This window comes from Felis catus, chromosome D2 (assembly GCF_018350175.1).
Source record: "Felis catus isolate Fca126 chromosome D2, F.catus_Fca126_mat1.0, whole genome shotgun sequence".
NCBI classification, from domain to species: Eukaryota; Metazoa; Chordata; class Mammalia; order Carnivora; family Felidae; genus Felis; species Felis catus.
The window spans coordinates 40,311,675-40,337,333 of NC_058378.1; the positions used below are offsets into that span (position 1 = coordinate 40,311,675).

At 38.0% G+C, this 25,659-nt stretch overlaps 1 long non-coding RNA gene across 1 annotated transcript; it reads left to right on the forward strand.

Annotated features, from left to right (window-relative positions):
- Positions 1 to 2,798: 2,798 nt before the first annotated feature.
- On the forward strand, positions 2,799 to 12,244 carry LOC123381036. Its single transcript, XR_006587539.1, has 4 exons — positions 2,799 to 3,042; positions 4,502 to 4,673; positions 5,661 to 5,746; positions 11,442 to 12,244. It is a non-coding gene; the product is annotated as an uncharacterized LOC123381036 (long non-coding RNA).
- Positions 12,245 to 25,659: the final 13,415 nt, after the last annotated feature.

Below are 25,659 nucleotides of genomic sequence, written 5' to 3' on the forward strand. Positions count from 1 at the left end.
TGGGAATATTTTGAAAAGATGGACTTCTACCACGCCATCAGTTTGTTTCAGTGGTTTTTTTTTCAGATTTCATTTTTTTCTTGAGTCAATTTTATCATTTTTTTATGTTTCCACATTTGCAAATATTATAGAGGTTTTCAAATGCACTTATATATCATTAGTCAATATTCTCTCCCTCTCCTCTTTAAAATTTCTGTGTGTCTCTTCTAAAAGCTCTGAAAGTCCTAGCAGACATTATTATTATTATTTTTTTTTGCAACATTTATTTTTTATTTTTGGGACAGAGAGAGACAGAGCATGAACAGGGGAGGGGCAGAGAGAGAGGGAGACACAGAATCTGAAACAGGCTCCAGGCTCTGAGCCATCAGCCCAGAGCCTGACGCGGGGCTCGAACTCACGGACCGCGAGATCGTGACCCGGCTGAAGTCGGACGCTCAACCAACTGCGCCCCAGGCGCCCCTAGCAGACATTATTAATAAGAGTGGTCAAGTTATATGTTTCTCCAGAAGTATTTCTTTTCTTTCCTTCCCTCCTCCTCCTCATTATTATTCTTATTCTCTTTTCCTCTTGTTTGGGCCCTCCTCTGACAGTCTTACATGCTGTGCACAGAAGTAAACTATGGTCACCACTGTGTCTTTTTCTACACACACCCATGTCCAATGCTGCTACTTCTTATGAGCACTGCCCTGTCCATCATGTTCTGCTTCAGCCTCCATTATATAATACCAACTCCCAATTGACTCCAACTTTATTACTGAATACAGCAGCCCAGTGGCCCCACTGCTTCTACCTGTCAATCATGTTGCAACGGTATCACCATCTTCTGTCAGATATGGCGTTGCCCTCCTGCCACCTTTCTGCACACTTTTTTCACTGCAGTGCCCCAAACAAAGGGCATTCTGTGTTGAATTTACTTTTTATGACTCTCTGAGAAAGATTAATAGAGCACATGTGTCCTAGTATTTCACAGAGATTTAGGAAGCCAGATCTGGAAGCTTTTAGTTATAGCCACCAACCCTTTCTCTACGACTCACATGCGAATATTGAAGGCCTGGATCAGGAGACAGATTTTTACGTCAGATAATAATGTTCTTCTTCTGAAACAGAGGCCAAGCTTGTTTGCTTGGTATTTCTCTCTTTGGGTGTGAAGGCTCTTCCATTCCCTAAGGAAATGGACTTTTAGTAGATTAACTTCCATCAGTTCAGCTATGTCAGTACCCCAGGGATGTACATTGCTCCTTCTCTCCATTCCATCCAAATAAGAATGCCAACGGAGAAAATAACTAGAAGATGGATAAAATGTTGGCAAGGGCCTAGTCAGTGTACCTTTGCTCCAAATATACCAAGTTACAGAGTAAAAAAAAAGAGTCAGATGAAAGTGGGCACAGATGACAGGTAATAGAGCATAAGAGTAATTTACAATTATAAATATGTCTGGGAAGTGCTTCCACCTCTGGATCGTATTTGGATGAGTTTTGGCAGTCAGAATTCATGAACCCACCTGCCCTGGGGATCATTTTGTCTCTTCAGTATGGCTTGTATCTCTTTACTGATTTAGTCAGTATGCATTATGTATCATAATCTCCAAGAGGCCAAGATGATACTTCTCATTTCCAGGTTCTTATGAACCTTTCTTCCATTCCCCTACCTATGCAACAGATATTCTAAATCTTATAACACTTTTTCTATAATATTTAAAGTTTAACTTAACGTCTGTGCTGGCTGACATGGTATGACATTCTTAAGCTTTTGACACCTTTTTCTTTATGAAAGAACCATTGATGAAGGCTAATGGGAGGTAAATTGTAATGTTCTTTTGTGCTTGAAGGAGTTACTTGTGGAATAAGAGAGAGAAGGCTTGAGGTTGAGTCCCAGATCACCAGCTCCTCAGACCTATGGCTGTGGCTAACTTATTCAACCTTTGTAGGTAGACTACCAGGCTTCTTTCTATGATAAAAAGTAGGATAATTACCCCTGGCTATTATGGTACCACTATTGAATAAAAATCGGTACGAGAACACTTTATTGTCTCTAAATTTTATGCATGTATAGCAAGATGGATAATATTTTATTTTCCTAACAACTTACTAGGGGCATTCTTCTTAGAATAGAACTAACTTTATTGAGTCAATTATTTGATGAGTCTGCCAGGGGTAGAAGTTAAACCTCTAGTTGGACAGACTAGCATAAAGTCTTCAAACTAAAATTTTGAACTGAGAACTTATAGAAGAAATTAGGGAATATGTGATGAGTAGAGGGCTTTGTAAGCACCCTGAGTATCTCTTTGTGAGAAATGTAGTATCTCCACTTGAATCTCACCCACCCCCACCCTCAGTCTCTACCATGTATCCAACACATCTGAATGTGTTGTAAAATCTGGTGGAAGGGGTCGTTTTTCATTTTGAGAAAATCACTTCTGAAAGTGGTTGGAACGCAAGGTGTATGGTTGGGGTGCTTGCTCCTGCAACATCTTTGTCTATACCAGATACATCGTTTTAGATGAACTGACCGAGAAGAAAAGAAACACAGTTGTTGAGTTAAATTCTTGTGGATGAATACTTCCCACCATTATTTCTTTGTAAAAGTTATGAGCAAATGTAACTACCAACCCCAAACCATGGCAGTGCAGGTCAGGCACTGGGAAAGAAATATGTCCCACTCGTATAGGCAGCTTGGAGATTGAAGACCAAGTATAGGGTTCCTAGAATGTGCAATGGTTCCTAGAACATGGCAGAAAGAGTGGCTGATAGCTTAATTTGGGCTATAGAACCAGGGTTTCTTCTTGGTAGAGAAGGGGAGGGTATGAAGACATAGGCCTAGGGCAAGTTATCAGCGTATGGGTGCTCTGCAATTAGCATACAGACTTGAGAGCAACCATTTATGGTCAATATCACAATTTCTTCTGGGTTACAGTTGGTGGAAAGGCTCCCTCTTCTGGGCCAACATCCTGAAGTTCTCGGAAGCCTATGAATTCTGCCGGAAGTCTGGAAAGATGGCCACAATTCCCAAACGTCTGGGAACCATAATCTAGAAGATGGTGAGGTGAGAGATGGCAACTGCTAGATATAAGTCAGTTACTGGAACTGTGTTTGGAATAAAGGCAGCAAGAGGAAGAGAAGCTTAATCCTCAGGTGTCCAGGGAGAGGCCCTGGACAGAGTGAGAAAGGCTTGTTCATTAGGAAACACTCCCCTGCCTTGACCCTCAGAGGAGCAGACCCACCCCCTACCAAGTTCCATATTCTGATCCTCTAAACCCTGCCAAGACAGAAGCAAAATCAAGGCACACCTGAAGAGGGCCAAACAGAACAGCAAGCCTCTGCATATGTGGGATATCCTTGGTTATTCTCATCTTTCCCTCATGTAACTTTGACATGAAAGTTCTTTTTTTTTTTGTCCTTGGACCCAATTTAGCAAAATCCCCTATTTGAACCTCATGTTATCCATAGAAATGTAAGCAAGAATGCACAGAGTGAGATGGAAGAGTTTGCAAATGTTATGTCACTGAGACAGACCTTCCTCTTATCAATGGTGGAAACTTGACACTTGTTAAGAGAATATACTCAAAACTTGAGACTACATGCATTTCAATATTGAACTTGAAAACTATCCCTTAGGGCTGCTGAGGAATTATTTAAATCTCAGGAGAAATTATGTTTCCTGGCTTTTCATTTATTATTGATTAGAGTCCAGACACTGAAATTAACACATAAACTTGTAGGGATTGAGGAGTTATAAACGATTTTTGATCACCAGAAGTGGAAATGATTTTCTTTCAGATAGCAAAATATAATCCCAAAGATCCATAGTTTTATGGACCTGTAGAATTTTGACTAGTTGTGCATGTAACTTAGCAAAATCATTTCACTATCCCAGTTGAGCCTGACTATATAAATTTCTGTTCCTTAAATGCTCTTATAACAGCTTTACAAGCCTGTTATTTAACTCATTAATAAGTTAAATTATCTTTGATATGTTGGTACAAGAGTCATGTTTTACTTTATTGTAGAAACATACATTGAGAGACTGACAGAGAAGTCTGGACAGTGAAAGAAACTCCCATCTAGTAATTTTTACTCCTTTTCCAAATAAACCAGAGTCTCAGTTGCATCTCGTGACTGATTCCTTGATTTTAACCATTCATTGTGCGTAAAGTTAAATCCCAGGGCATTTATCTTGTTGTATATACCCGGATAATTTATAGAAAGAATATGAAACTCAAGTCATGCAGACTAGACACCATTATTATTTGGGCTCAACACTGTAATTTCCTACTGCTTGTCTGTCATCATTCTAAGGTTTCTTGTTTGATAAAGTCACCTCTGTTTCTTTTTAATGCTACCCACTCAACGCATGTATCTGAAAACTGCTTATTTTCCCCCTGTTTATGTATGATGAGAAAATGCCTACTCATATTTAAAAGTATAAATTACTCTGATTTGAATAGATGTTCTAGCTCGCTCACTTTTTCTTCCTCTTGTTCTGTGATTCTTAACTTTTTGAGGGTACACTTAGGTAATCTAATGAGACCTTTGGATCCCCCACCCTGGAAAAGATGGACATATATGTGATGTTTTGCAAATAATTACAAGATTCGAAAGATCCTATGGAGCTCGCTCTGTGAATCAATCAAGAATCTGGGAGCCACAAATCAAGAGACCCTCCTCTACCATTAAGTAAAGCCTTCCTATCTTTCTTTTTTTTTTTCCTGTTTCTAAATCCACATCCTTAGCCTCCTGTTTGAATTTTAGGACCATGTCCTGGGTTCTGTTTATAACCAAACTGTTTCAGCATCTTATTTCGTTCTGCTCCTGTGTCTCCCTTAGCATTGTATTTAGTTTTAGCCATAATATGATATACATTTTTGGGACACGAATTGTATCTTTCACAAGAGATATGGTCTCATCTTATTTCTCTAATATATACTTTTCTTGATGTAACTTGAACTCCTAAGCCATTTATCTTGCCTTATGACTTTCCACATACCGCTAAAATTTAACTATGTGAGATGGAAATAGAAAAAAAGTCAAATGCCAGTTGATATTGTAAGTAATACCCACTCTTTGGGGCCAAGTGAACAACCCTTAGATAAGAGTTATCATCCTCACTGTATTGTTTTTAAAGAGGTTGTATTTTCCACTATACTATGGGTCCTTAGAAGCATACAAATATTATCATCTTTGAATTGTTCCTGTCCTGAGTGGACCATTTGGCACGGAGCAGCAGTTCATAAAACAGTTGAATGGATAATGAATGATCGAAGGTATTTGAAAGATTCTTTTCCTTCAAGCAGATATTGTGTTTTTCAGTCTCATGGTTCAATTACTGTTGGATTAGTTAGTAAACATACCCCACTTTCCTTCCAAGCGATCTATTACTATTGACATTGTGATTAATAATTCTAGTGTATAAACAGGGAAGTAAATGAAAATGGAATTTTGTGTGTAAAATATACACTAAGTAGAAGAAAGAGAAGCAGTCAATATTTTGCAAATGGAAAGGGTCCAGACCATTTAAGGTACATCATTTTAAGCTTACAGACTGATGTATTTCTTGAATTTCACCTTATGACCGGACTTTTGGAAGCTAAAGTCAAAACAGTTTGCCTAGAGAGGTATTTATTGGTTCTTGTACTTAAAAGTGTCTTTTCTGAAACACTGCAGACTAGAAGAAAGAACATGTGCTCTGGAGGAAAAGGACTGACTTAGAATGTGGGATTCATTCCTTTTAGCTGTGGGATCAAGACCAGGTATTTAACTTTTATATTTCTCATTTTATTCATCCATAAAATTTGAAGTTATAGAACATATAGGGTTGTTCACTCATTTCTTAAGTCAAATAATAGCAATATCTCAGGATAGTGCCTGGACTATAGGATGTATTAATACATGGAATTTATTAGTATCTTATTTCTTCATGGTCAAGTTTTGCTCTGCAATTAAAATTTTAATTTACGTGGTGCCTCGTGCAGAGGATGTGAAATTTCCCGCAGACATAATATATGTAGATTTGCTCATTATATAGAAACAATGAAATAGCAACAGTAAGGAGAAAGGGAGAAAACACAGTTGAAGTAAGAAAAGAAAATATGCAAAACCCACCTTTGAACTTCCTGACAATGGCGATGGCTATGTAAACGAAATGGTAGAATTCAGAAACAGTTTGGATGTGTTCCCTGTTCACATGCATTCTTGCAAAGATCCACATATGACCCATTTCCTTCTTTTTAGGGTATCCTTCTTCAGATACCAACAACCAGATTATTGTAACGTATGGATGGTTGGGGCCTGATTCATTTCCCCTAGTTGAACGGCCCACTCCTGTCTGTTAGGAGATTATTTTACAGTCCTCTTCTTCAGATTATAAACTTCATTCCACACCTTTTCCAATTTGCTGCCGTGAGGTTTGGGGTGAGAGGTAACTCACTGTTGTTGTCATACATTGATGAGGCTAAATTTGGAGAGAAAATTCTTACCCAAGTCTTTTTATAGAGTGTAGAGTGCTCACCTTTTCAGAAGTCTTGGTGCCAGTTCTCTTTCTGTTAAGTCTGATCCTCTCTTTCTCATTCTCAACCAGGAAAATTGATAGGAAATTTTCCCCAGTAATCAATTTGCTAGTTCCTTACTCCAAGAGCCCAGCAGTCTGTTCTCCATCCCAGCTTTGACTTTTATCCCCGATTTATTTAAAGATTTTTCGTAAATTATCCTTCTGTTTCCTTCTAAGATTTTTTTTCTTCATATTTCTGAAATCTCTTCGCTGCATTTTCCTTGATATGGTCCCATGTTCAGTACATTCTGTAGAATTTTGAAAAATAATTTCTTGTGGTTCCTATTTATTTTCGTATTTTGGGTAGATATTTTGGAAAAAGTTCTTTATAACTTAGATGCTTCCTGTTTGTTTAGCACTTTGGTCTTTCACGTGGACATCTGGAAGGAATAGCATCAAATAAATGGGCAAATTTTATCATCTTGGAGAAGCAGTCTCTTCCTTCTCTTGACCGAGAGGCATTTTTAGAAGATATTGTGTAAGAAAGAGGTAAAAGGTAATTATGTAAAGAGACTGCAAAGAGGGCCCAAACTCTGTAGTATGCTTCTTGAGAGAAGTATGCTTCTGAGGTACATAATCGAAACTCCCACCTCTCCACTTCTAAAGACAGTTAAGAGAGTTCACTCTGGCCTCCACAGTCTCCTTACCAACCTCAGAGTGCTAATTCACAGACAGCAATGTTCTGGGTATGTGGCCATCTTGCCTATAGTCTGTGAGATCCTCAAGGGTGGGGTGAAAACCTCACTTATCATTTTTGTCTGGTTTCTTGCCCCATGTCTAGCAACCTGTATTGGTCAATACATGTTTGCCAAAAGAGTTAGCAGGAATTAATTGCGTGTCTCCAATTTCAGTCTTTCTCTAGAACTAGAAAGGGTTCTGTTTATGAACTTTGAAATTATTCCAATTATAGAACTATAATATGATCAGGGTGTTTTGTTTTGTTTTTTCCCACCCCTATACTTCTACCTGACAAGAACTCAGGAGCAAATTTTTAGAGATGACCCTTATAATTTCCCCCATGTCAGTATTAAGAAACATAGCAAACTGTCCCGAAATGGTTACTGTAGGGACATTATGCTAGGCAGCCTTTACTCAAGAAGCATATTCTTGAAACTTCCTTTGATGCATATAAACCACATTTCATCTTTGGCCCTGTGTTCCCAATCTCACTTTCTGATTTTCTCTTGCTTTGTCTTTCTCCGGTTGAAATAATTTTCCAAACTAGTTCTTTAATTCTCATTTTCCTTTTTCTCACCTTCAGTAAGTTTTGTGCCTTCAGGCATGGCATTCAGACAGACTGATGGACTCAATAGCACAAAGCTTACCTCTGGTAACTGCCCCACTCCCCATCCACAGCAGTAAGAGACAGACAGACACCCCCCCCCCACCCCCCACACACCCACACACCCACAGCAGTAACTGCCTTTATGGGAAATCATAACAGCAGCTATCCTAAATTCACTGAGTAGTACTAATAAAGGTCTGGGTTAATCAAAGGAAAGTATCATAAAGTTGGAAGCTGCATACAGTCTATAATCAAAAGGAGCAAAGCTTCACCTTATGCATGACGGTTGGTGGGGGGGGGAACTTTATTACTGCATGCATACAGCCTCAGATCTCACAAAAGGAACAATTTTTGTTGTGCAAGAATTACATTTGCTTAATGTTTCAATTGCCAATATCTTACTTTATCCTTTTTGGAGACATATGTCTAAAAGATTATAGACATCATCAATCCTCCTTTTAAAAGAGATGGAGAACAGAGGCTCAGAGAAGCTAAGCGAATTGCCCAAAGAATAAACAAATAAGTAGCCATAGGACTTGGACTCAGAACTTCTAACTCCAAAAGGCATATTATCACAAGCACTTTCTTTTGAACCCTAGGGTTTGTAAAACACTCTCACATAATCAACACATTCAATTCTTATAATTTTCTATTAAATTGATATTTTCTATATTTTACTAATAAGAGTTTCTACCAAAAGCTGCCCCAGAGTTGGAACCAGAACATACCCCAGGTTACTTGTCTCTAAATCTATGAATTTTTGACTGTCATTACTGAACATTCTGTCCATCATATTTGCTCTAAGAATAGTGATGAAGAGAATTAAAAGTAATGTTGAAATTATGTTTTGTTAAAGTCGAAATTATCAGTGACATAAAGGTTCTTACTTTAAGCTCATTGCAACTCTTACTTTAACTCATTGCAACAAATGCTTTATCTGCACAAGATGACAAGGATCATCAGACAATCTGATCACTAGCCAAAGTGATCAGGGTAAGATGTTCTTGAAAAAAGAGTTTGTTGTGGGTTGGAGGGACACAATTCAATCACCCACCTCCACCCTCATATGTTGAAGTCCTAACTCTTAGTGCTAATCCTCAGAATGTGACTATATTTGTAGATAGGATCTTTAAAGAGATAATTATGTTAAAATGAGGTCATTAGGGTGAATCCTAATCGATTATGACTGGTATCTTTAAAAGAAGAGGAAATATGGATACAGCCACAGACAGAGGGAAGATGATATGAGGACCCAGGGAGAAGGTGGTCATCTACATGCCAGAGAGAGAGGCCTAGAACATGTCCTTTCTTCAATGGCCTTAGAAAAAACCGATCCCGATGATACCTTGTTCTTGAACTTGTAGGCTCCATAACTATGAGAAAATAAATTTCTATTGTTTAAGCCATGCAGTCTGTGGTACTTTATTAGGGCAGCCCTAGAAAACTCACAGTGTTCATAAATAATTAATTAAGCTAAATCAAAGATGACTTTGCCAGTCTTGAGAAAATAGCAAACTATCTTTGATGTGACAATAAGAATTTCAGGGTGTATACACATGCAAATTTCATAACTAAAGAATATTAATCTAGCCTCTCACTCTCCAGGATACTGGTAGTGCAGTCAGAATTAGGGAGCTATCAAGCATTAAAATCTTGAAATTTTATAGGACTGATTAGATTATAGGGGTTACCTCTCTTCTAGGCATAAGGAAAGTAACAATTAGAGCTTGCTTACAAAGATTGTATGGTAAGCAAGGATAGTTTGAGGTAATAGCAGAAAGCCAATATCCTAAATTATCCTCCAATTTTTGTCGTTCCATTTTCAAAATCATTTTAGCGTCAAGGATTTTCATTTGTTAATTTATTATCAGGACACCAGTAGCTTCCCTTTACTTTTGCCACCAAGTGAATTGGTATCAGTTAGCAGTAATCTATTTGGACAGTTGAGTATCAACAGTCTATTTGAAGATAATGACTATAAACTGGCATATGCTACGCTAAAGAATTTCCTATAATTTTCCTTTTATAGGGAAGTGTAGAAAAAGAAAAAAGGAAGTTTTTTCCTTTTCTACCCTTGTAGGTTCTTGGCTAGGGCTCTGTAACAAAAGACAGATTAACAAGAGAAAAACAAATAGAGCTTTATTAAGGTGTGCATCTCATATGCACATGAGAGAAACTCAGGGATGAGTAACTCAAAGGGGTGGCTAGAGCTTAGGCTTTGTAGCATCTTAACAACAACAACAACAGCAACAAAAACCCAGTAAACTTTTAGATAAATGACAAGACACAGGAAAAGGACCTTGAATGTCTGTGGGGTGGCAAATTGTGGAAAGGCAAATATTTAGGAACCTACTGGTAGAGAAAGTCTCCTTAGTAAAGTTTGTTACCCAGATTCCTCTGGTGCCATCTCCAGGCTTGTAAGAGTCTAAAGTCGTCTCTGCTGATTAGCTTTTGTTCTTTCTGGTAGAGATTTATAAATTTAAATCCTCCTTTTAGGCAAATAGGGGGAGGACAGAGAGTTTTACTTCTTTCTCAGCTGACTTCAGCTCAAAATAATCATTATGTCAAAGTGACAGACTAGTGGCAAATTCTGCTATCCTTCAGAAGCTCCTCTGTAAAATGAAGTGGTAAGAAAGTCCATATGAAAGTCATAGGTTTTAAGAGCTGCAGGGAGTGTTAATTCATCCAGCCCAGAACTTAATACCAGAGATGTACATCATACTCCTCTATGAATTGTTTGACGTAAAATATAGCTGAAAACTCCATGTTCCATGAGCCTGGGATGAGCCCTGAGCATCCAGAGCTACAAAAATTATCAGAGGTGATTCTGAGTCTCGCTGGTGATGAAGAACCAGGGCTCCCTTACTCATCGGCATCTGCAGTGACCCAGGGCTCTGGGGCTGGAACAGGCCAAACTCTCTTTTGCTGCATCGTAATTTCCTCCAACATTCATCCTATGTGTTTTCTTGTCCCCTCACCCCATCGCCGTAACTTTTCCCTAGATTTAAAGTGACTTTGGCAAAAAAGAAGATGAGGAAATCACAAAAGCCTTATCAGATAAATGCTCAAGCAATCAGAAAAAAGAAAAAAAGACACTCACCTCATCATCATCTTTTTTACTCCCTGGTGGGTGTGATTTCTATTTCAACATCAGCCTGGCTGGGCAGCCCCCTAATTAAATAGCTTCATCAGCTACAGGCTTTGAGATAACAGTGAGAACAATAAATGATAGGATATGACTTCAGAAAAATACTTGTAGCTAATGAATCACAATCATACACAGAATTTCAAGTGTACATCACAGGAAATATACCGAGTTAGAATATTGTGACTGGAATTGCTAACAGCACTAACAAGAACACTGGACCTTATGTTTTCCATACTGTAGGCCTTCTCTTCTTTGGAAACTTGGCTAACTCAAATTTGCCTACTCTTCCCCTTCCTTTATGTTAAATATTAGTCATAACAAACATATACATGGCACCATGTACCTATTTGCCAGTTGCTTCGAAACCTGTATCTTAGGTCTTATGTATGTAAATGGCAATGCTTTTTATCTAGATTTCCTGAAGAAGGACTATGTTTATGTCTTCAATTTATTTTAATTGCTTAGCAGCACTTAGCAAGACTTTCCAATTACTTCAGAGATTGGATGGTCCAGTCTAGTGGAAAGAACATTTCCATAGGAATCTGACATCTTGAATTTGAATTTCAGCCTACATGCAAGGTAAGCCATGGTTACTTAAACCTGTTTCCCAAATTCAATGAAGTATTTATAAGCTTTGATTTATGAGTTGTTGGGAGCATTAAATAAAACATGCCAAAGTGCTTTGAGGATTACAGAGTGTTGTGAATATGTAACGACTTTCTGGTCCAGTTCCATGGACACATTGACACATTCATTAAAAATGACACAATTAATTTCCAAAGGCAATTAGTCTTTTAAAAATACATATTATATTATTTAAGTGTGAAATGCAATAAAGGAAACATTTCAAATGGAGTTGGGAGGTCAGCACGGGGCCTCTCACGTTTATTTCACTCTGACCACTTGCTCTCAGTTGCAGACCCCAACAGGAAGAGAGGTACATTGCACTCCTAACAGGAAAAAGCCTACTCTACTACTTCAGTAGGAGATAGGATCTTCTTTGCCCACCAACAGGCTCAGCCAATAAAAAAATACCTCAGCTCAGTGGATGAGAAACCATGAACACTTGCTTTCTTCCAGCGGATTTCATCCAAAGCAACCCTGCCCAGCTTCCTTCTTTTCTTTGTAAACTTTCCTTCCATCTCTGGGACTTGCCTCTGGTCTGCCGTAGCTTTAGTGTCCCAAATTACCATTCCCCTGCTATTCCCAAATAAATCCATTTTGTTGGTAAAATAACTAGCTGTTTTACCTTTAAAGTCAACAAATTGCAATTTTTTAGGTTTGGTATTACCGCCCCTTATATGGGAAATAATGGAAACTGAAAGACTAAAAATGTAGTATAAATGTAATTAGATTTTATTTTTTGCTAATATCTTTGGTTCTATTCTTTTGTCCTATTGGGGCGATTGCCTATCTATTTATTATACAATCTTTCAGATTTATGACACAAGTAACACTTCCTTAAAACCATTCAGTAAATGCAATGGTATCTTTACTTGGTGCATGTTGTGTTGGTCCCAACCTACTGATGCTAATGCTCTTGCTAGAAATGCCTGTGGCACTTGTTCTTGCATATTACTTGTAGAAGCTCCACCCACATTTCCCCAGCTGGGGCCACTGTCGTGGGTGGGCTGGCCCTTGTGGTTCGTATGATTGCAGGATGCACTTCAGCAAAAAACCATCAGGGAACATTGAGGAACAAGATTTATCACTAAAAAGCCCTGGAGGATATACAACGTGCCCCAGGACTACACAGCAAGGTCACAGGGAGGTGGGGAGGGGGAGTTGTGGGGGGAGAACCTGTGGCTTTGCCTTTGCAAGAGACTGATGGCTGGGTGTCTTGGGGCTTCACAGCACCCCACATTATTGGCTAATCTGAAGCATAAAAATGGAAACCAGGGCACTGGAGGCAGGGTCGCTCAAGCGGTCAGTTATCTAGGTCACCCGGTTTTCTGAAGGAGAATTTCATGACTGTGCATGACCTAGTTCTTTATCTGGTTGTGTTGCAAGTAGCTGTGTCATACAGCTGGCAATATGTTTACTCAGGATGGATGTCTTTTAAAACAAATGCCTGGCACAAATGTCAGGCACTTACACTACATTTCATATAAACAAGGAGGCAGAAAGGAAATCAAAGGTGCGGAATCTTAAGGAGGGGCGGCTTACCCACCATCAGTGGAACCATATTTACCTGTGCTTTCCCCAATTTTCTAATTTATCTGATCCAAAACAGTAGAAGGGATCATTCCTTCAAAACGGACTGAAACATTATTTGTTTCTAGAGAGGTGCTTGGGATTGGTTACAAAAGGAAGAGTGATCAAATACATATTCCCTTTTTATGTTATCTTATTTGACTCGAATATGATTGTAGGCTCTTAGAGACATGGAACAAATATATTATTCATTTTTGTATATTGATTTTTAAAAAGGAAGTTTTATGCCGATTATGAGTGATATAAACAGTATAAAAATACTAGACAATAAATAAATTTATAAGGATGCCAACGAAAGTCATCCATAATACTGCTCTCAAGAGCTAAAAGCATTTGGTGTGTTCTTTCAGACTTTTTTTTCCTTCTAATATGTTTCCTTACAAAAATATGTGTTTATGTATGATTATAGAGAATGGGACAATATTTTACATGCTGCTTTGTAAGTTATTATTCTCATTTGATACTATACATTAGTCATGTTTCAAAGTAAGTGCGGCTGTACATCATCATTTGTCATGATTTTAGCTTATTTCCTTTAATGGAATGGTCATGATTTAATCTTCCCAACATTTATATTGGGCACTTCCAATGCCAGAGGCATTTCCAATTTTTTATTGTCATAAACAATGCTTAGCTTTGAGGAGTGTTATCTAATCTACAAAACAGGAGTAAGAAAGCCTACTGCCCAGGTTTTACGTGGGGAGTACATAATGTTTGAGTAAGCCGACACAGCATATATTCATACACAGTTTTTCATGTTATCTAGAGTTTGAAGTGTGTTATATGAATGGAGACTGTATAGATTCGTAATTTAAAATTATCTCTGCATCTGTATACATACCATTTCTCTTTCCTAATACTTGTGGTGTCGCTTGACTATATTTGTCTGAAAGTGTGAGGTCTCTCATTCAACAAACATCACGGACGATCTTTCCTGTGTTGGGCACAGTGCTAACTGTTAGGGATACAATGGCTGATAAGGCAGTCGTAGTTTGTTCTCTAATGGGGTGGACAATCTCATGGTAGACACAGATTTTAAAAAGAGGAGACAATGAGCAAAGAACGTTCAATTTTGGTAAGTGTTATGAAGGAAATGAGCAAGGTTTGGAGAATGAAAATAATGGGGAGGGGTTGCATCAGATGAAGTGTTCAAGGAAGTTCCTTTCTGAAGAGGTGACATTCAAACTCTGAGATAAAAGATGTCAGAAAATGAAAAAAGAAACTGTAGTAAATGGAAACATCTGGGAAGGATGGGAGACTGGCAGAGACAAAGTTGGAGACTTAGGATGGGTTAATATAATCCATAGAGTACAAGAAGGAGATTTGGTTTTAACAAAGTGCCGGTGGGAAGCACAGATGTATGGACATCTTTCATTGTTTTTCTTTAATTTTTTTTTAAGGTTTGCTTATTTTTTAGAGAGAGTGAGCGAGCGAGCATGAGTGGAGGGGGGGGCAGAGAGACAGGGGAACAGAGGATCCCAAGTAGGCTCTGCACTGACAGCTGAGAGCCCAATGCGGAGCTCCAACTCAGGAACCCTGAGATCATGACCTGAGCAGCAGTCGGATGCTTAACGAAGGGAGCCACCCAGGTGCCCTGCTCTTCCTTAAGTTGTAAGTTTCACTTACATTATTTTTCCCTTTATAATGGGACCAAATAGTTGTAAAACATTGTCTTTCTAGATAGGCCTCACCCAACACTGCATTTGTTCCATGTGACACCTGCTGTTTAATGTTGGTGAAATATTAGGAAGACTGTGTAACATTTTGTGAATTTAAAAAATTAGCCCTTTGACTCTTTCTAAGTTACCGGGAGGGATGGGTTCAAATCATTTACGATTGTGGATTTTTCTATTTCTTTGGGATCTGTCAATCTTTGCTCAATATATTTTGATACTCTGTTTTTAGTTGCATACAAATTTAAAATTGCCTATCTGCCTAATGAATGGAGTCTTGTAGTGACATGTCCCTTTTTACTCGAGTAATACTGTTGCCTTAAAATCTGCTTTAAAATTTTTTTTAACGTTTTTGTTTATTTTTGGGAGAGAGAGAGAGAAAGAGCAGGGGAGGCACAGAGAGAGAGAGGGAGACACAGAATCTGAAGCAGGCTCCAGGCTCTGAGCTGTCAGTTCAGAGTTGGACACGGGGCTCAAACTCATCAACCATGAGATCACGACCTGACCAAAGTCGGCACTTAACCAACTGAGCCACCCAGGTGCCCCAGAATCTTCTTTGCTTACTGTTTATGTAGTTAGAACAGCGTTCTTGTGGTTAATGTTTCCATGATATCTTTTTCTTATTTGCCTGTTTTAGGTTTTAAAAGTATTATCTCTCTAACAAACACAGGCACAGAGCTTTCCATTTGCTTTTCTCAGTTATGTATCTTAATTTACTGCACTTAACTTTCATCAGTAATTTTCTTTATGATCTGTGGGTTTTGTGTCCTGCTTAGAAAGACTTTACTTGTAGTTTGCAAATTTAGTCACTCATTTTGTTCAAAGATTTGTATGGTTGTGTACTTTGTGCTTAAGTTTTTGTCCCACTTGAAATATTTTTCTCTGTAAGGACTGAGGTAGTAATGTAAAGTTTTGTAGGGTGGGAAGGCTATTGACCAGTGGATTCTGATGTATAGTAAGCGTTTAGAATAATGTTAGCTGAATCTAACATAACTTATGCATTAATTTCTTGTAGTTAGCACACAACAACCCTATAAAGCTATTCTTTTCTCCATTTCTTTGAGGAGAGAGTTGAATGTTAGGGAGGTGAAACAAATTTTCCAGAGTCATACACCTAAACATTGTCTATTTATTGTAAAATTTCTTTAAAACATCTTATATCCATTTTTATTTCTGACTTCTATTTCTTATGCTATATATATATATTTACTGTATTTTTCCGTATGGAAAACATTTTCTTTTGTTTTGTCTATCCTTAATTTTAGAAGACATGTATATTCCTTTATGTTGGTCAAAAACCTATACCACCCTTTCAACAATTTTTTAACATTTATTTATTTTTGAGAGAGAGAGAGAGCTTAGGAGTTCACACGAATTGGGGAGGGGCAAAGAGAGGGGGGCAGAGGATCTGAAGTAGGCTCTGTGCTGATAGTAGTGAGTCCATTGCGGGGCTGGAACCCACCAACCATGAGACCATGACCTGAGCCAAAGTCAGATGCTTAACTGACTGAGCTACCTGGGTGACCCCCAATTCAACCATTTAAAAAAATTTTTTTTAAATATTTATTTAATTTTGAGAGACAGAGGGAGACAGAACATGAGTCAGGGAGAGACAGAGAGAAAGGGAGACACAGAATCCAAATCAGGCTCCAGGCTCTGAGCTGTCAGAACAGAGCCTGATGCGGGGCCCAAACCCACGAACGGTGAGATCGTGACCTGAGCCGAAGTCGGACTCTCAACCGACTAAGCCACCCAGGTGCCCCCAATTCAACCATTTCTGAGTGTGCAGTACAATAGTGTTAACCATAGGCACATTGTTGTATAACAGATCTCAAGAACCTTTTCATTTTGCAAACCCCAAACTCTATATCCATTGAACAACTTCCTTTTCCCCCCTAGTCCTCAGAAGACATATACTCTTAAAAGTTTCCAAAGTATATTGTGCTTATATTTTTAATTATTTACATCAAGAGTACCTTGAAGTTACCCAGTTGAAGTTTGAACCTAAGACACATTTTCTCCCTTTTCCTAACTTCAAGTGTTTCTTAAGAGAACCTGAAGTTTATTTCTGTACAATTATACATAATTGCTTTTGACCTATGTATTTTTAAAGAAGAATGTTTAGACCAATTTTTCAGCTTTCTAACCACATTTGTAAGACTTAGAATTACCTCTACTTTTAAGTGGCTTGAGCTCACTTCAAAATCATTTCTGTGACTTTCCTGTGACTTATCTCATTATTTCAATCTTTCTTTGATGATTAGAATATGTATTCAAGAATTTCTTTCTTTTAGGCTGTGGGAATACCTGCTATGCTTTTTGAGTCCTTGAATATGTAAGACTATTTCTTATTGTTCTAATAATTCCCAATGACACATTAAGAGTTGCTTTTTATAGCAAATTAAGAGTTTGAAGGAGTTTTCAACTATGATTTCAGGTATAATATTACTTATTTTTATAGTTAAAAAAATTTTTTTAGTGTTTATTTTTGAGGGAGAGAGACAGATCATAAGCAGGGAGGGGCAGAGAGAGACACACACACAGAATCCAAAGCAGGCTCCAGGCTCTGAGCTGTCAGCACAGAGCCTGATGTGGGGCTTGAACTCATGAGCCATGAGATCACCACCTGAGCCGAAGTCGGACACTTAACTGACTGAGCCACCCAGGCGTCCCTAGTTTTTATTTCTTTTTTAATTTTCCTTATCACGTTAATCATTAACGTTTAGGTCTGCTGGACTCAGTCATCATGTACAGATATAAAACCATATATATTTATAAATAAAGATGTAGTTATAACCGTAGGTATAGCTATTGGTTACTTTGTTTCTGGTTGCCATTTTATCTGGCTATGTATTTGCATAAAGACATGCTGGCTTGAGTATGGTTGACCAATGGACTTCAAACAGTTTTGATTGCACATATTTATCAGTAAAAGTCTAAGCAGGCACCTCAAAAAATCATGTATTTGTTTAACAGTTGTATATATACAGTACTATTAATCCACATATTAAATGACAAAGTTCAAATTGTTTCCAAACATTTTAGAAATAATTATTAAAAAATTAAAAAAAAGAAGCAGTTATAAACACATGAGATTTTCTTTTTGGCTCCACAGTTGATGTCTGTATATTTTTTTTTTTTTTTTTTTATTTGGTTGTTCGTTAGGCTGTAAGCAAGGATCACGTCTTATCACCACTGCATCCCCCCTGCCTTCCACAGTGCCTGGAACCTTTTGATGCTCAGGAAATGTTATAGAATAATCTAATCTTTTGGACTAAGAATGGCTCATACATATGTTAAGTTTGCAGATGTTGAGGCAGTTACCTGGAGAGAGAAATTCGTTTGCTGAAGTCACACTACCTTCATTCTAGACCTGTAAATCTATCTTGCACTCCAAAGCTGTTCCAAATGGTGGTGCAAAGGCCAAATTCCACGGCTTCCTTGTGGGCCTGTCATAGGAATTGAACGGTGAAGGGGAAAAAGGAGGATACATTTCATTTTGATATCCCCAAACAAATTTAATCAGCTTAAATTTATGTTTTTCTGTTCACACAAATGCAATGATAAACACAAAAAAAAACAGACCAAGATGCGGTTTAGAAGTCATATCCTGGCACAATGCTGTCTTATTTATAAGGTACCTATTATCTCTAAGTAGATTTATATATGTGCATGACACTCATATTTCCTTTTGTCTTCTGGCAGTAAATAGACCTCTAAATGTGAGCGTAATTAGTATATACCCACACAGTATAGAAGGACACATGTACATTTTTTATTAAAATAATGAATAAATTATATAAAATACTTTTATAGGCATTAAATACATATGATTAGTTTTAATATGATTAATAATTGATATTTTTAGCTTTTATCCTAGAAATATCAGGGGGATTGCAAAGCCCCACTGCCTGGGATAAAGAGTTGAGACAGGACAATCTATTTCCAGAGAAAATATTAGGTGCCTTATCTATCTTGCAGCAAAGCATGGCTGTGATAAATGCGATCAATTTTGATACTGAAAAGTTATTGAAGTATCCACAAGATGGCAGACCCAGAGTCTAGGATGATTTATTCACTGGCACATGGCCAACGTGGCCACTAAGTCTTATTTTACAACACTAATTGGCTGAGTTGATTGCAACAATTAAAATTAGCATGCTTTTTGAAAAACCAACTTTCTACTTTCTGTCTCTATTAGAATACAAGTCACAGAGAGCCTTTTAAGACAACAGTCAGCCTGATGCCATACTGTATGGGTTATCAAAAGAAGAATCCAAACATAGCTAATACTGTTCAACTTTTCCTAATTACTTCAGAATGAATCACCTTGCTTTTATATGCATAATTCATAAATGCAGTTATGGGGTAACAAGATTGCTTCTCACAAAATACATATGAAAGCCACTCTGCTTAGCGTTGTCTTCCCTATAGTTTCGGGAGATAAATATCTTCGGATTGCTGCATAGCTCAACAATTAATAGATGACTAAGTCCTATAGAAAACCTGAAAGATAGTTTGATGACTCCCCACCTAGATCTCTCAGTCGTCAACATTATGCCACATTCTCTCTCTTTCTCGTATATACATACATATATGATTTATATTTATATGCACACTATAATTAATATACTGTATAACATAATACTTTATATATAATAGAAATATATATGCATTCATATACTTTATATATATGCCTACATCATGCTGAAATTGTTCAGCAAAAAGCAACTGTTGCATACCTTATATTATTACATATAATACGTATAATCCCATTTACTTTATATAATATATAATGTATATATTAATAAATATTACTATTTTTTCATGATATTTAATTTTTGGAAGTTTCTAGAGTGTTGTAGCATACCGCACATTTTGCATTTGTGTGTTTAGTTGTGATTCGATATGAGTAAAACATGTTTTGCAAATGTTTTATATTTCTTCTTGCCACATGTAAGGAGATAATATTGGATTGTTCTACAATCAGTGATGCTAAGTCGAATCACTTTGCTGACTTGGTGACCTGTAGAACTCTCTGTTATAAGAGTGCATTTTCCATTTTATAACTAATAAATATTCTATGCCTTTGAGACTTTATGAATATCTGGCTTATAAAATTGCTTATCCACTGGTTTTGGTATCAACTGGTCCTTTTTTGAAAACATTTTTGTAAAGTAAAAAATTAAAATATTTATCCATGCATTCATTCCAAGATTCTCACTGAATGTCTTCCAACTGTGAGACTTTGTGTTGACTGATGATATCTTGAACAACAAGAGTGACATACCCCTCACTCAAGAAACATAAAGTCCAGTGGATAAACAACTATAAACAATTAGACGCAGAATTTGGTAATTTTTAATAGATTTTAGTAAGAGCCAGAAAACAAATAAACATAATACTGTGAAAATAATAATGGGTGTGTGTAACTTAGAGTGGCTAGAGAAATTTTCTTATAGAAGTGACATTTAAAATTTTTAAAGTTTATTTATTTATTTTGAGAGAGAGAGAGAGCGCACCAGAAGGGGAAGGGCAGAGAAAGAGAGAGAAAGACAGAGAGAGAGAGAGAGAGAGAGAGAGAGAGAGAGAGAATCCCAAGCAGGCTCTGCACAATCGGCTCAGAGCCCAATGCGGGGCTTGAACTCATGAACTGTGAGATCATGACCTGAGCCGAATAGAGGTGACACTTAAACAGACCCTAAACATATATGGAACAAGCTGTGTGGGGCATGGAAATTTAAGTGCTTGGGAAGAAGATTAAGGTAAAAGTTAGAACAACTGAAATAATTTTTAAGGTCATTCTGCCTGTAATATTGAGAATCAATTTTCAGAGTGCAATATTAAATGCAAAAAGACTTGTTAGAAAGTTACAAAATTAATCCAGATGGGGAATAAGGTGAGGGCTAGTGAAGGTGAGGAAAGATCAAAAGAGATATAACTGACCCAACAGTATTAGCTAAATGTAATATTACATCCTTGTTCTGTGAAGATGTTTATATAAATGGCATGGCTTAAAGTGATAAATATTGTAAGCATTTGTTTCTAAAAAATAAGGCAGCTTTGATTTAGTTTCAGTAAATTTGGTAGTAACATGCCTTTTATTTTGGTTTGAGGGAAGCAAGGCAGCCTGTGCAAGTCTGTGTGTGTGTGTGTGTGTGTGTGAGTGAGCATTGCATGCACACACATTATATGTTTGTGTTTGTGTGTTTGTGGGGTAGAAGAAAATATTGGGTAAATGGCTGTGGGTCCACGTATGAGATTATTGGTAGATAATGTATGCAAGTTTAAGCTATACATTGTGAAAATTAGATACAGGTATATATTGCAAAAAGATTACCACAATAAGGTTTTTTAACACTTCCATCCCCTCACATAATGATAATTTTTTTGAGTGTGTATAATACATCGTATATAATATATTTAGTATATATCACTATGTGTAAAGAACATGTGAGATAGATTGATAGATGGATCTATTTATAGCACATCCTCTTTATTCATCACTCTGTTGAGGGACATTTAGGTTGTTTCCATGTCTTGGCTATTGTAAATAATGCTGCAATGAACATGAAGGTCCAGATCTCCTTCGGATGTATACCCAGAACTGGAATTGCTGGATCATATGGTTGTCCTATTTTTAACTTTTTGAGGAACTTCCATACTGTTTTCCATAGGCTGCACCAATTTACATCCTCACCAACAGTGCACAAGGGTTCCCTTTACTCCAGGTCCTCGTCCACACTCATCGTTTCTTGTCTTTGTGATAATGGCTATTTTAACAGGTATGAGGTGATATCTCATTGTGGTATGGATTTGCATTTGATTGATTATTAGTGATGTTGAGCGTCTTTCATGTACCTGCTGGTTATTGGTATGTCTTCCTTGGCGAAATGTCTATTTCAAGCCCTTTGCCCTTTTTTGAATCAGATTGTTCATTTTTCTTTTCTTTTCTTTTTTTTCTATTAGTTGTATGAGTTCCTTATACACTTTGGAGGCTAAACCCTTATCAAATCTATGATGCGGAGATATTTTCTCCCATTCTCTGGGTTGCCCTTTTATTTTGCTGACTGTTTATTCTGCAGTGCAAACGCTTTTTAGTTGGATGCAGTCCCACTTGTTTATTTTTGCTTTTGTTGCATGTGCATATGGTGTCAAGGAGGGCTTGAGAAATTCTTACGTGGAATTTTATATTGATAAACATTCTAAAATACATACATCTGAATCTTATTGTCTTTTAAAAATTTTAAGTTTGCTTATTTATTTTGAGAGAGGGACAGAGAGAGAAAGCTGGGGAGGAGCAGAGAGAGGGAGAGAGAGAATCTTAAGCAGTCTCCATGCCCAGCACAAAGCCCAACAAAGGGTTTGAACTGCCAACCGTGAGATCATGACCTAAGCCAAAATCAAGACTCGGATGCTCAACTGACTGAGCCATCCAGGCATCCCAGGAATCTTATTATCTTTTATTCCGTTTTTCACAGTAGACATTTGGAAAAATAATTCATGCCCTGGTCGTATATTTTCCAAGCTCAAAATAAAATAAAATAAAATAAAAAGTCAAGCTATGGGTATTTTAAAGAAATCAACTATAACTCTGGACTAGCTTCAATTCACATAGTTTCTTTTCTGTTCATAATTTGCCTAAATTCCAACCTTTGGCACTAGGTCCCAAATTTATCCCTGTTTTTTTTTTTTTTAATCAATTGATTTGTCTGGGACATGCCCTCTAAATCATCTGCCACACAGGAAGGACACTTTGACCCAGTACTCAGCCCTGGCACTTTGAGCTCCAGTCTCCAGCTCGGAGTCATCTTAGGATGCCATCCCTGGCCCAGAATTCAAATAGGTTAATAATACACACTTGATTGCTAAAACTTCAAAAGACAAGCCTAATATCTCAGACTTGTCATAATAGATATAGAAATAAGTTAATAAAGGCTCATAATGTCACTAACAAGGTAGCCATTTTCAGGTTCCAGGGAGTTCCATTTGTTTGTGCTTTGTTTTTGTTCTTGTTGTTGTTTTTTAGGGACTGCCTTCAGAGTCTCAATCTTGGTTTTTTGTTTTTTTGTTGTTTTTTTTTTTTAATGCCCTCAAATATTGGTACATCTCTACCTTTGCACAACAGATTCAATATTCACCTTCTGTGACAATTATTCAACATCAGATTAGGGAAGTAATGGGTGAGTTAGAAATTGCTGTTTAAGCTTAAAAAAGAGTAGTTACAAATGCATACAATATTTTCTCCCGTGACCTGTAAGCTTACACTGAGGGTTATTTAAAAAAAAAAGTCTATTCCAAGATCCAAATATCTTAAGTGATCTTTCTGGGCAAGAAACACTGTTTCACTTCATCCAACTTCATCGGCCAGGTATGGCCCATCCTGCCCTCAGCCAGGCCCACTGTTCTCCTGGGAGAGCTGCTGAGAATCAACAATGCTGCTACGGAGGCCTGCTACTCCTCCTTAAATATGCAAAGCTCCAGTAGAACATGCTGTACTTTCCGGAAAAAACTTGTAATACATGTAATAAGACTATTTTGTGACTGTCAGATAAAGTGTATGGCAAATACACCTGCTTTTCCTATAGTCTGGCATCACAAGAGAGGAAGTGTTAGGTGTAAATATGTGGAAATAAGGTCTAAACTCTGAGAGATCTGTGCTCAGGAGATGGGATTCAAGCTGTGATTTTCTGGATTGGAAAATATTACTTCTTTCCGCTTTAGAACGCTTTGGACTTGTATCTATCAGGGTTTTCTTTCTCTGAATGTATTCTTGGCACAAAAGCAGCCCCGGAGCAGTAGACATAAGAGCAGAGTCAGAGTGAAGATTTGATTCTTGGAAAGAACAGCTTTTATAAGCATGTGCTATTCCTCTATTTGGCATTCTATTTGCACCACAGAATAAGGACGGGGTGATTTTGTTTTTGGAGTTCCAAGGCACCTGCATCCTAGGAGCTCTGCCAATATGCTTTGTGACGTTTTGAAATTTTCTTAGTGTTATTTTTTTTTTCTATAAATAGGGAGAAATTATCATTCCTGAATTTAGGTCGTGTCAACATGTCAGAGAAACATGGGAAGTTCAGCTCTGGCTCACAGCAGAATTACCAAGTTGGTGAAGTGTGTCTTTTGAAATGTAAACTTTCTCCATGTAGGCTTTCAGAACTGACCTTTGGTGCTGGGCTGAGGGAAGTTCATTGTCCTTGGCCACTCATTCCTCATTTCTCTCTTCCTCTTAGCTAGACCCTGGAATCTTCAATTTTTAAAAAAAAAATCCTCTAAAAAGATTAGAGTAAGCTTGAGGGTACTATTAAGAAATAGATGTGAATAAGGTGATGGATGCTCTCTCATACGCATGGGGAGACTGAAACTCCCTCCTGCGAACTGTTGTTCTTGGTGTTGGTGACCCCATCATGAGGGAGGGATTTGGGGCATCATGAGGTGTGGGCACAGTGGAGGGCTGAGGAGCTAAATGCTTGGAACATGCCATTGTGCTTCTAGTTTAAAGAATATGTAAAGCTCGGGGCGCCTGGGTGGCTCAGTCGGTTAAGCGGCTGACTTCAGCTCAGGTCATGATCTCGCGGTCCGTGAGTTCGAGCCCCGCGTCGGTCTCTGGGCTGATGGCTCAGAGCCTGGAGCCTGCTTCCGATTCTGTGTCTCCCTCTCTCTCTGCCCCTCCCCCGTTCATGCTCTGTCTCTCTCTGTCTCAAACATAAATAAAACGTTAAAAAAAATGAAAAAAAAAAAGAATATGTAAAACTCAACCCAGGCCTCTTACATAGTAAAATCTCAGTGCTTATCAACTGCTATACTTTTATAATTATCATCTTTCTGAAGGGAGTGGAAGATGTAAAAGAAAGACTTGGAGGGGCGCCTGGGTGGCACAGTCGGTTGAGCCTCCGACTTCAGCCAGGTCCGATCTCACGGTCCGTGAGTTCGAGCCCCGCATCGGGCTCTGGGCTGATGGCTCAGAGCCTGGAGCCTGTTTCCGATTCTGTGTCTCCCTCTCTCTCTGCCCCTCCCCCGTTCATGCTCTGTTTCTCTCTGTCCCAAAAATAAATAAACGTTGAAAAAAAAATTTAAAAAAAAAAAAAAAAAAAGAAAGACTTGGAGTTCAAACTGGAGCTTTAGGAGATGAGAAAGGGAAGAGGAATCCTCTTTCCCTGAGCCTCCTCCTTAGGTCAGAGAATTCTGTTCTACAGGATTCACATGCATGGTCAAATCAGTCCTCCACGGTCCTGTGAGAGATGCAAAATTTCATAAAAGCAACACCAGTCCACAAATATGGGAACTGATAGAGATTAATGTAGAGCCATGTCCTCATGTTCCAACAGAGGAAGAGTCCAGATTATAACCCGGTTCTTTTTTATTCCAGATTTCATTGTCCCACTCCCCGTGCTGTCCTGATACGCTTTAAATCGCACCCAAAATCAATAGAATGCACCGCTGTCTACCGGCGAGTGATTAGTCTTAGAGTCACCTTCCAGTGTGTTTTAGAACATGGCAATCAAACGTACATCTGAGTGATGATTTTGAGCCAACAGGCACTATTGCTACCTGCTGGCTGAATGGCAAGCTCATCAGCTTTTATAATGTCTGGATCAGAACAAACCTGTTTTTATCCGCTGAGATGTGCTGATAACTCCCCATCCTCGGCTCCCAATTTAAGACCTTGATTACAAGAACACAACATGAAGTCCTACTCCAAAGGCTTGCTTTAGACCAGAGGCCCCACTTGCTCTTCAGTGTAAACATTTTTAAGGCCTTTGTCCTTATTAGACTTCTATCCTCTGGAATAG